Source organism: Triturus cristatus, chromosome 2_1 (assembly GCF_964204655.1).
Source record: "Triturus cristatus chromosome 2_1, aTriCri1.1, whole genome shotgun sequence".
NCBI classification, from domain to species: domain Eukaryota; kingdom Metazoa; phylum Chordata; class Amphibia; order Caudata; family Salamandridae; genus Triturus; species Triturus cristatus.
In genome coordinates, this window is record NC_140581.1 from 447,848,700 (window position 1) to 447,861,275 (window position 12,576).

A 12,576-nucleotide genomic window follows, 5' to 3' on the forward strand; every position below is an offset into this window, starting at 1 on the left:
GGAAGGATAGTGGAGGGATAGAAGAGGGAAAAAGGTTTATCATTAGACAGCGCTAGTGTTCAAAACTTAAAAGTATTTTGGCATTTAAGGGTGGATGTTTATTGCTCTGTATTAAATCTTGTAGGCAGGTGGGTTTTTTTTTTTTTTGTATTCATTTTTTTCCCATTAATTCCTGCAGATGACCTTTGATAGGGAAAGATTTTAAAGTTGGGTACCCTCTATGGTTGAAGCTTCCCACAATTTTTGCTAAAATCTCTTCGGAAGGCTTGACAGTCTAAACAGTCTTCCATTTCTTGTAATAAAACAACTTTAAATAATACAAACTACCATATATAAATATATAGAGATCGATATATGTCCATATAGATACAAAGAAGGCATTTTTCTCTTCCTTCTTCTACTGATTGGACTGTCATTTACCCTCTGCTTTCATCCATGACCGCGTACTGCCTGGGGTCATGGTTCACTTGCCCTGCGAATGACGGCTGTCTCTGATAACCTGTACATCCACCTAAAACTGAATGTGCTTCTGTATCGAGGCTGGTTGGCCAATTCTTTAGTTTTCAATCTTCTCCTTTTTATACTCTCTCCCCCTCTACCCCATCCCCCTTTTCATTTTATTGCGCCTCTTTTTGTTTTAATTTTTCATAAGAAAATACTACTGCTCTCTAGGCAGTGCTAATGGGTTGCTTGCTGCTCATTTCATCTGCAGTGCTGGCCTCCGACTTGGCTGCTTCCTCGAAGCCCAACGCCCATTATGGAATGCTGATGTCCATCGTGTGTCAATGTTTACCATTCCAAGATGGCCAACACTTTGTTTCAAAATATGGTGACCTTGTTGGCACTTTGAAACAACGATATGTACAATGCCTTTGCAAGATGGACAACCACTGCTTTATTTAGTTTTGTTATTGTGACCTATGCCTAAACCCATTCATAAGCCACGCCTGTTGGCATTGCTAATGCTAGTTTTCTCGAGTCAGCCGAACCAGAAGAAACATTAACCTAAAATAGTATCTCCTGTCTTTCTTTACTCTGCTGACTTGCCTGGCTTGACAGACATATTTTAGAAGAGGTGGAACACCTCAATAAATGCAATTAAATAATTAACAAAGGGGTCATGGAGACCATCGGAGTTGGCTCCCCATGTTACCTTAGGAAGACTTAGTGGATGTTCAGCAGAGCTTCGTAGAGGATCTGCCACGGTTTCAAATCATTCTCCAATTAGAATAGGTTGGGGCAAGATACAGCCCCCATCATCAGAACGATGGCAATGTGTTTATACCTTGAAAGGGCAAATCCTTCTGAGATCTGAGGACTGACCACTGTTGGTGATTCCCCCATACTAGAAGTAATGGTGGAGCTGGCATCCTAGACCAGTGGCCGCAGTGACACACTTTGTCTCAAGCAGTGAACCTTCAGCTGTTACAGGCCAAGGCAGCAAAGGTTCTAGTTCAGAGTGTTACTGAACGGAATGACTGTACTTACCAGCACATCCCAATTACATCGAACATACTACATGGAAGTACGGTTGCATTCTAGAAGGCACAGCAATGCTTACCTCCCTGGGAATACTGCTGCTCCGATTAAGGCACGCATAGGGGTAATGGTTGAGGTTAATGCAAGGGGTTATTACACGATTTCCAATTCGCATTCCAAGGTACTGACGCTTTTGAAAATCCTGTTCTTCGTGCATCAACACAGAGACTCTGCATTAACTCTTCAGAAATAGGATACAGCCTCTCCATTTTAATAAAAATGCTCACCCTGAAATGTAAAATGTGATCCCCCCCCTTAGTCGTTCTCTCAGGCACGAGGACAACTGTTCAGGCTTCTTCCAGGCTGTGCAGGGCCGCTACGGTCTGTTGTAACACTGCTCATTCTAGTGCAGGCCCCACATGGAGTAAAAACCAATTTAAATAAAGTTGTGATGTCCAAGCCAAATGGCTCAGAACTCAGTTTACCCAAACTAAGACCGTTTTATAGGACAAACTGTTGTATGCAGTTTAAGCCTAGGATGGCGAACGAAGAGCAAAATATCACTGAATGACTGATTACAATGCATGCAAAATAGCTTCATGTATATGAATGGGTCACAACCCCAAAACATGCTCCTTCTAGCCCCCAGTGCACAGGCCCTGGAAAGGCCATCGCCTTGCGTGCCTCGTTCATTCATTCATTCTGCTGCTGGTGTCCGTCTTTACAGGAGTATGTATGACTGAGCCTGGTCCAGGGGTTCATCTTTCCCTGGTGGAACCTGGCTGAGGGTTGGGTGGCTGGCGGTGGCTGTGTATTTTGTTGGTAAACGGTGGAAGTGTTTGGCAAGTTTCTGCAAAAGAGGGGCTCTGCGTTGCCATTTATTCACCGCCTTCCAATATCCCCATCTCTTTTCAAACTAATGGTCATCTTTTCTGTCTTTCGCAGGAACTCTCGCCCTCTGCGGCCTTGGGGATTACCGGCAGCAGACTCACCGGTGTGTCCTCCGTGGATCCCTTCGTGCAGTGTGACGGTAATGTGGAACCTTGTCTCAGTACCTTGTTGGGTGTCCAGGCCACATATACTCTGATGTCTAGTGTCCCCCTCACTGCTGACCGCACCTGCACTCCGGGGCAGGGTTTACTCGATGACCTGTCCCCCCTCCACATGTTTGTTGCAGCTGTCCCTCTCGTACATCAAGGCATGATTGGAGGGAACGGGTTTGGCCTCAGACCATGGTGTAATGGGGACATGTTTACTTACGTTTTTGTGCCGGCTTTCTTTTTCTGACATTTGTATTTCCAAGCAGGACTGAGCGCGTCTGTGACTGCAAAACCCTCTTTAAGACGCACCATGTGCTTGGCATATGGCACTGTGCTATGCTGCGGTGTGCAGCCACTCTTTTCTACTGTGATTAGCATTTATAATACTGCTTGTAAATTTGTGTGACGTAAGCACACCAGTGGGCAGTCGGCGAGGTCCTTTGATTGTTTTGGGCTCAATACTCTTAGGCGCACAGCTGTTCTTGAGCTGTTCTGTTTCAAGGTTGCGCCTCTTCTGTGTTTTCTAAGTAAAGGCGTTGCTTGCGTCCTTGCTGTGCTCACCCTCAGACTATTTATTGCCTGCTCTCCAGTCTCTCGTTTGGCCTTTACAGTTGTGTTCACCCATCATTGCTTTGTGCAAATGCTGTTCGCATATTTCTAGCTTTGCTAGTCAACAATATGTGTAGCAATCAAAGGGCCAACAGGCGCAGTGGCACCGCCCCAGCCGTGTGAGGCACCGGCCTTTCAGGGTCCGAATGGTACGGGAGTCCTCTGCGAGCTGATTGATGAAAGTTGGAAACTGGGAAGCAGCCATGGCGTCACTCTCTGCCCGGAGCATCGACAATCTGTCTCTTCTGAGAGGCATTAAACGGGGCACGCGGCCCATGATTGCTGCAGACTGCGGGTGATAAAAGATAACGCGCGTGACCGTAGAGGGCCGCGTGCGGGCCCGGGGTGACTAGCGGCCATCTGCCTGTGCAGCCTGGGGCGGCCGGCTCGGCCCGGGGGTGGGGGGGGGGGGGCGCTTTGTTCTGATAGGGTATCACACAAGCGCGCGGGACCCCGTGCTGGGGCAGCAGATGGAAGGCATGGCTCCTGTGGAGAGGCCATTAGCCAGCAGGCGCCGCTCTTTCAAAGGCGTTAATGCACGTGTGATTGTACGCTAATGAGCTAGTATTATTTAATTACATTTATTGTGTCTATATGTTCCGTTACTGGAACCCGCTTCATGTCTGGCACCATGAACATCCACTGGCCGTCCTTGTGCTTTACAATCGCAGTAGATTTGTTAACATTGTTATACATTGACAAAGCCAGCAGGTGTAGTTTTAATGTGCCAGTGCTGGTAAACATAGACGTTCACAGATGCAATTTATTTTCCTTCCACAAATGTTTCTTTTTAAAGCCCGCCTGATTGGTTTTGGAATGCTGGGAAGAAAAAGTGGCAAAAACGGATTGCTTTATGTATATAATGCATATAGGAGATAAAGAACTTAATACAGGGGAGGGGCAAATGAGGAGGTAGGACTACGGGGGGGGAGGGAGGACACTGAAAGGGAGTGGTAAGCGGGGGCGGGGAAGTAATCTTGCCATGGTTCATACAGGTAGCGGTACTCTCCACCTGGACGGCATCCTTCTCTGATGGGGTTCAGCGACATAAAGAAGAGGCCCGCGTGGCACCCAGATTAAGTTCGGTTTTCCCTGTTGTGGGGTTCTCGCTCATTAAATCCTGCGTGAGCTGAAGAATTCGGAGGTAGTTTGGGCAGGAAAGTTCACAACACTTGCGCAAGTAAGCGGATGCATGTGGCCCACATTTTGTAAAATTTTGGCAACTTGGCTTCCAGCGAGACTGAGTTTTCCTTTGCAACGGTTTCCCATAATTTATGCAGTCCATCAGCGTGATCAGGTGTGGAATTGGGATTGTTTCCTTACCTCATTGGCTGACCATGGGCCTCCCAATGAGGAAAGGCAGCAGTCCCAACCCTCTGTGGTCCTCCAAGGCTTTCATCTCCTGGAGCTACAGGACTAGTAAGTTTCTTGTTTTTGAATATTTGGTGCGTGCATGCATGCATGTATAAGATGAGTGTATGCGTGCCCTTGTGAATGCATGGGTGTGAGTGTATATGTTTGGTCTGCCCGCCCTGCTCCCTGTCATAATTACCATCCACCACTGGTACACTAGGTCTTGATGACAAATGCATTGTTAAACCAGACCAAAATAGAAACTGTGATTATAGACATCAAGTCACTAAAACACAAGGAGCAGTGGAACTCCCATTTTGACCGAGACTTGTATACTTAATTTGGTCAAGTGCTTCAGTAATTATTTTTATTTTGAGAGCTGTTTACTGTAGCACCAGTTTCACAAGCAGTGGCTAAATCTTACAAAGCCACATAAAAGGGAGTGTCTTGAAAGCCAAAAATCCACCCGTTTTAGAGGCAGTGTTTTTATCATTTGTACTGAAAAAAGCCAGTCTTATTTTCTTACTTTAATGTTTCTCATTTTCTGTTTTTGCACTTGGGACCCTGCATCTGTGAAGTAAAGAGTCTAAGGTGCTTTTTTTGCCAAAGCTGGTTTATCGTATTTAAATGTGGTCCCAGGATATGGGGGGGGGCACTAGAGGGCGCCAAGCAAGATGGCCGCACTTGCGTGACGCTCTTGCTGTTCGGGTTTTGATCCGGCTTTTATCCAGCATAGCTGGGGGCAGAGATGCGAGGAAAACTTGCTGGAAGGTCGTCGGAACATGCTGGCATCAGAATTATATAAAAAGTGCTGCGAAATCTGACCTGATACCCGTTGTTGCCGCCGAGGATCCTAGCCGAGGCTGACTACAAAATGGCTGTGGCGGACTGCGGCTGAGGAGCGGATCAGCGCGCAGCGGTAGCAGAGTGAACGGTGGAGGCCTGCCAATCGCATTGCTGGAGTACGGGTGGAGAGGTGGCGCCAGGAGCCGGCCTTGAGATCCCTGCTGCCTTGGGGGCTGCGGCGATGTTGCTGCGGTGCGGACGCCAAAAGGTGCAGCGGTGCAGTGCGGAGCCGTGTTGGGGCTGCGCTGCGGTCCGAGAGGCGTCGCTGCAAAGGTGCCGGTGAGTGGGGGCTAATCCTTACGACTGGCTGCTGCCCGGAGGGACTGAGGCGGAGGCGGGCGGCGGCTGAGTCGCGGACTTTCTGACATCGCTGCTGGGAGCCCTGGGGGTGGTGCAGCCTCTCGCCGGTGCCATGTGCTGATTCCGCGCAGGGACTCGGTCGGAGCGGCCTGCTCTGCGGAAGGCCTAGCGCTGAGGCGCTCACTGGCGGCATTGCATTGGTGGAGAAACGGAAGGACAGAACTGCGGCGAGGTGCGGAGAGCCGCGTGAAGCTGTGCTGGCCCCAGAGCTGAAGGGGGCATTATATGATGACAGAATTGCTGGGCTGCCCCATCTTCCCCCCCCACTAGCTCGGGAGGGCCTGGCAGGGACACTGCTGTGTGGAGTGCTGCATGACTAGCGGGGGCAAGCTTTTGGGCTGACATGGTGCCTCCTCCTTATGCCCCGGATCCCACTGCCTGCTATATCTGAAGGGGAGTACATTTGAAGAGGATAAGAGGTGGCAACGCTGTTTCAGGTGGCTATATCTGACGATCGCTGGAGGGCCTGGGAGGATCTGCCCTGCTGCCCACACCTGACTGGCCGGTCCTATATCCGGAGGTGCCCAACTACACGGTGCGATCCTGCTGAGTGGCTGGCTGGTGCCTGGTGAGGTTAGTTTTGGTGGCGGTGAGGTGGAGGCGCTTCATAGATATCTGATGGTCGTACCAGGGGGACCGGAGGAGGTGAGGTGGCGCGGCGGTCTCTCTTCTCCTTTCACAGCTTGGGGTGACCCAAGCGGAGGTTGCAGACTGTGTTGAAGTGCGCCGCCCTCTTACCCAGGCACTATCGGGAAGTCAGATGGGCGCCAATCGAAGCTGCCTTTCGAGGCGCGGAAAGGAGTCCGCTCTCAAACTGAGTCTGCGGACGAGGCAGTGGACACTCCGGCGCCCTCCACTGCGGACCTGAAGGAGCTGTTATTGGTCATGCAATCTAGCCTAGTTTCCATAGAATCCAAGATGGACTCCATGAATGCCCGAATGGAGGGAGTGACGCATAGGGTAGATTAGCACGAAGAACGTGTGACGGAAGCGGCGAGTCGGATCTCGGATGTGGAGGACACTTCCGCCGCAACTTCCTCGAAACTGCTTGAAATGGAGAAAGTCCTAAAGGTAATAGCGGCCAAGAATGAGGACTTGGAATCCCGTTCTCAACGGAACAACCTCCGCATCGTGGGGGTGCCGGAGACCACTGCTACGGGCAGGATAGAGGATTATGTGGAACGCCTTCTCATCACACTGTTCGGTAGGGAAGCCTTCTCTTCGGTGCTTGTGGTGGAGCGGGCCCATCGATCTCTGGCGCCCCGCCCGGTCCCAGGGGCGCCGCCTCGTCCGATAATCGCCAGAGTGCTTAACTACCGAGATAGGGACACGGCTCTGCGTCTTTCGAGGGAGCGGGGCCAGCTCCGATTTGAGGGCATGAGCATTTCGATATACCCCGACTTTACCATGGCCGTGCAGGAGCAGCGAATGAAGTTCCTAGCGGTCAAGAGACGGCTGCAGCAACTCAATATTCCGTATGCAGTGCTATTTCCTGCCCGGCTCAAAGTGACATATCAGAATAAGCTTCATTTTTTCAACTCTCCGCAGCTGGTGCAGGATTTCCTGAAGACATTGCCGAGGGCTGGCCCAGGCCACTCCTCTCTGCCCCCCGAGTGGCGGAAAATGGAGGTATCTCGGATGTGGAATGAATGGGAACTGTTGATGCTGGAGATCGGCGGGGTTCCAGTATTGTGAAACTGCAGTACGACTTGTGCTCCTAAACCCTGACTGGGGCTGCCGCTGGGAGCGGGGATATGACTAGAGAGGCCACCCATATTGGAGGGGGTCGCTGGAGACCCCACTCCCTCCCCCCCTCATGGGGGATCACTTGTAGTTTCAGCGCGGAGGTCTTCCGGGGGCAAAATGTGAAAACGAAGAGCCTCATGCTCCTGGCCTGGCTGCTGATGCGGCTGATCTGGGTGACTGTGTTGCAGGAATGGGAGACGTTATTGATCGCATCGGATGTCACTGCCAATGGACCCAGCAGAGTATTCGCCAGATCACCCGAACACCCTCACCTGGGCGAGGAAGCTCCTTGTTGCCCTCTGGACTCTACCCCCATAGGTGAATCCTTACCAGGATAGTTGATCAGTTGTTGGGGCTGTTAATGGTTAAGCCATTTTCCCACGTTGGGGCCATGGCGTTATTGAGGATGAATGGGGGGGGGGGGTGAAAATCTCGGCAGGTTTGGGCTGCTGATGTGGGAGGGGGGTGATAGTTTTCTTGTGTTACACCAGACCAAATGCTAAGCTATGGGCCTATGGTACGCCGAGCACCGTATTGCATAGATACCGATACCGAGGGGGTCCCGGTCCTCTCTCCCTAATGACATGCTTTGGGGACTATCCTGACTGACAGCACTAATCCCAGCGCATTCCGATTCCTCACTTGGAATGTGCGCGGACTGAGGGAACCCCATAAGCGCAGACACATACTCTCCTATCTGGATCGGCACGGAATACACTGCGCGATGCTACAGGAAACGCATTTCAGTCCTACCAGCCCCCCTTCCTTTGCCGCGCGTTGGGCCAGTCATACATGCTTCTCCTCTTATTCGTCGTATGCGCGAGGAACATGCATCCTCATACGGAAAGCCCTCCCCTATACTCCAATTGGATCTATCGCGGACAAACAGGAGCGTTACGCCATCCTGTGGGGTAGGCTGGCTAATCACTCTTTTACTTTTGTGTCTTGTTACGGGCCGAACACTGATGACCCCGAGTTTTTTAGGGTGCTTTGGGGCAAGATCTTAGAGATAGGTTTACAATGTTACGGTCCACCCTGAGATGGATAGATCACACCCGCATCATTACTCGCATGCACAGTCTACTCAAGGCGATCATGCACGATTTCGAGTAGGTGGATGCCTGGCGACATATGCACCCATGGGGGAGGGAAAGCACCTGTTATACTACTGTCCGGGCCTCATGGCCAGAATTGATGCTTGGTTATAACCAAGGGACTAGCTTCTTGGGTTATACACACCTCACATCTGGCCCGGACATATTCGGATCACTCTCCGGTGCTTGTCGCCCTCATCCCTCAGCATTTGGAGACTCCTTATTTGGCTTGGAGACTCAATCCGCTTTCCCTACTGGACCCTGTGTTTCAGTGGGAGCTCGAGCAGGAGATTACAGAGTATTTTTCCCGTAATTTTGGCTCGGTCTCGCAGTACTCCACAATCTGGGATGCCTTTAAGGCTACCATACGAGGCGTGTGCGAGGCGAAGAGTGGGGGGATCTTAAGGGATATACGCTCCACCCTGCGCACATTGGAGTTGGATTTTAAGAACCTGGAGGCTACTCTGTAGTCCCATTCTACGCCGGAGCTACAGGCTCGTCTTAGGAGCGTCCTCAGCGACTAGCAGGAGACAGCTGAGCGGGAATGTAGATTTAGGGGAAAATATTTTAGGGCCCGCCAGTATGGCGAAGGGGATAGGCCAGGGAAAGTGTTGGCGGCTCTTATTCGTCCTCCGCTGTTTTCTAATATAGTTCTCGAGGTGGAGGATGACGATCGGCGAATGCATAAGTCCTCTTCAGAGATAGCGGAGACGTTCCGTAGGTTCTATAAAGACTTGTACAGAACTTGCAGAGATTGCCCGGTTGATTTCCAGGCCTTCTTTGATGATATCGCGATTGCATGGTTGGGGGCGGTCAGAGAGAGTTCCTCTTGCGTCATCACAAGGATAAGGAAATAATAGAGGCCATAATGCAATTGCAATCCGGAAAAGCACCGTGGCCGGATGGCTTACCGGCCGAATTTTATAAAATGTTTCATCCATTACTCATCCCGATCCTGTGGCACGTATATGAGGAGGCACGCGAAACCGGGATATTCCCGCCCACTATGAGGGAGGCGCGTATCATCTCTCTGTTGAAACCGGGTAAATCACCCCAACACTGACTCGTATAGGCCTTTATTCCTTATTAATGTAGATGCCAAAATTTTGGCTAACTTAATTGCCAATCGAATCAGCCCACTTATGCCGGTCCTGGTCCTTCCTGACCAGTCAGGATTCGTGCCCACGAGTGGGACGTCCCATAACTTAAGAACGCTGTTCGCCCTACTACAGGACATTGACCCTGATGTCAATGCGGCCGCCATATTCCTTGACGCCACCAAGGCGTTTGACTCCCTGGAATGGGATTATTTGGCCTTTGTGTTGCAGCGGATGGGATTTCCCGCTCCGTTTCTGGCCTGGGTGAATCTGTTATATTCGGGGGTGCGAGCGAGAGTACTGGTTCCCCCTTACAGATTCTACCCCAGAGTTTAGACCCGATTTCCCCCTGGGGTGGTATGCGGATACCCTCACTTATCTCGGGATTCATGTTTCCCGCTGTCGAGAGGAGTTGACATAGCTAACTATGGGCGTGCGCTGGACTCCATTACGGATAAGGTCACCAGATGGCTAGCGATGCCTCTCTCCATGGCGGCTAGGATTTCCCTGATTAAAATGGTGGTGCTGCCTAAACTTTTGTACCTTTTCACTAACATTCCCCAGGCCCCTAGTCGATTTTTTATTTTTTTTAAATCATCAAGGCTCAGATGGTCCGTTTAATTTGGGGTGGGACGTTCTCACTCGCCCTTATGAATCGGGGGGATTCGAGGTCCCGGACATAGAGTTGTACTTTATATGCGCTCAGGCTCACTTTGCGGCTTATTGGATGCACCCCCCTCCATACATGCCCCACCTTGCCATCAAAGATGGCTACATGCGGCCTACACCCTGCACTGCCTACCTGAGCACTCCAGCTGTCCCCCGGCATAGGGCTGTGACCATAGTTCAATGCACCACTAGTGCCTGGCGTGATTTGACTGGTAGGTTACAGTGTCCTGTACTCTATTCACCTTTGGCACCGCTGCTGGGGAGACACGACCTGCCGGTGACGTTGGAGGGAGGGTGCAGTCGAATGCTGCGCAAAGTTTCTCGCCTCACTTGGGGCCAATTGTATAAAAACGGGAACTTCATCTCTAGTGAGGAGTTTTTTAGGGATATTTCCTCCACGCCTTTAGACCTATTCTATTATGTGCGTCTCAGGCAGGACGTGCGCTCTGCGACGCTGTGTTTCCCATTGGAGCCCACTGTTATGCTTCCTTTGCATATCCTGCTACAACAGTCCTCCCCAGCCCGGGTGGTATCACGATTGTATCATACAACACAGGGGGAGTGGGAGCGGGATCCGGCACCAGCCAGGGGTAAATGGGAGACGGAGTTAGGAGAGTCCATTACGATTGAACAGTGGGGCTTCTGTCGTCGGCAGCTTAGTACGATCTACGCCAACAGTAGGCTGCGACTTATACACCATAAGTATCTTCACAGATTGTATTACACGCCGGCCCGGCTTCATCGCCTGCACTTACGGGACGCTGATTGCTGTGATAGATGCGGGGCAGAGGGGGTGGACTTTGGGCTGTCCACCGATTAGGGCATACTGGGAGGAAGTTTTCCAGGCGCTGGATGAAATGACGGGCATTCAAGTGCCTGATGAGCCTCTTACGGCCCTCCTAGGTTATACTGAGAGAATCCCTGTCAAGGTTCGGAGATGTCTCCTTCGTTCTCCTTTTGGCAAAGAGACGAATAGCTAGTAAATGGGGACGAGGTCGAGCTCCTAAGTTCAAGGACTGGTTGTCTGGTCTGATCTATTGCCAGGAGAAGTTAAATACTTATGCTGACCTGATGCCACCTACCTCTCGCCCTAGGGATATTTGGGATCCTTTACATACATACTTGTTGGCCCATACCACACCAGCAGATACGATTATTGATCCGACTTAGTGGGGGGATTTGGCCGGGGTTTGCGGAGGGTTGTGGGGGGACTGGGACTATCCGGGAGACTGGGCTGTGATGACTACCTTCCCCGTGTCTGGGGCCTGTGCTAGGCATAGATGGGGATATGGGGGCTGTGCTCAGGTGCGATCCTTGGAAGAGGAGGAAGTGTTCTCTTGAGGTGCTCAGTGCTGCTGGCTTTACCATCATGGTGTAAAGTGTTCTGAGTTCTGATGGTGTTTTGTTATATATGGGGCCTTTGTTGCTATTCCCCTCTGTCTGCCCACTTGACGCGGCCGGCCCCACAGGGGTTGTAGGTGACTTGCTGTGATAACTCCCCAGATGTCATTCGTTAAGACTAAAGTTGGCTGCCATGCTGGCCCGTTGGGATGGAGGCATATGGCTGTGTTCATTGATGTGCGATGTCAATTAAGGCTTGTTAAAAAAAAAATAAAAAAAAAAAAGTGGTCCCAGGTTATTTCCATACATTTCAATACAAAAGTTCCATTAACCCAGTAGGGTTAAAACCTAGCCTTGCAATGTTGGCGGACATGGCTTTAGCTGCAGATTCTATTGCATTTGCTAGCTGGTCTAGATGTGGTACAGCTGTGCAGTGCTTTTAGTCAAAGGAAAACTAATACATACAAAGAGCTCCTGACTTTTTCAGGAAGCCCAGCTTCTCCCATTAGCTTTAGTCTCCGAGTCCCACAAATTTTGGTTCTGTGCTGCTTAAAAATGACTCCACCAGCATTTTTTTTTTAATGGAACCCGAACTGTTTGTCCCCTCTTGCTTGATCCCATCCCGGCCTTTAGTGCCCATTATTTACAGAGCATGGGGGGAGACAGCAGATCTAGGCCTTCTTTTATTTGCACAGACAATACTGTAATCTTTTGCCATTCGGTGTATTGGCAGCCCCTCTTCTATGGCCTATCAAACCGCTGAAGAGTGCTGCCAGGACCTGGGCTGGCAAAAAAGAGAGGTATGCAAGAAATGCCTCCTTGGCCTGTACCACCTCCCTCCTCCTCCTCCTCCTCCTCCTTCAGCAGCGGGCTCCTCCTCCTTCAGCAGCGGGCTCCTCCTCTTGGACCTTTGAGCTCCAATAGCATGCAGGCCGCCTAAGG

General features: G+C 50.8%; 1 protein-coding gene across 1 annotated transcript in view; it reads left to right on the forward strand.

The window, feature by feature from the left end:
• LHFPL2 (LHFPL tetraspan subfamily member 2) overlaps window positions 1–12,576 on the forward strand; it is a 418,004-nt gene that overhangs the window by 67,167 nt on the left and 338,261 nt on the right. The window contains exon 2 of the mRNA XM_085632259.1: window positions 2,425–2,509. The gene's annotated coding sequence lies outside the window, so the exon portion shown is untranslated. The remainder of the gene's footprint in view (window positions 1–2,424; window positions 2,510–12,576) is intronic.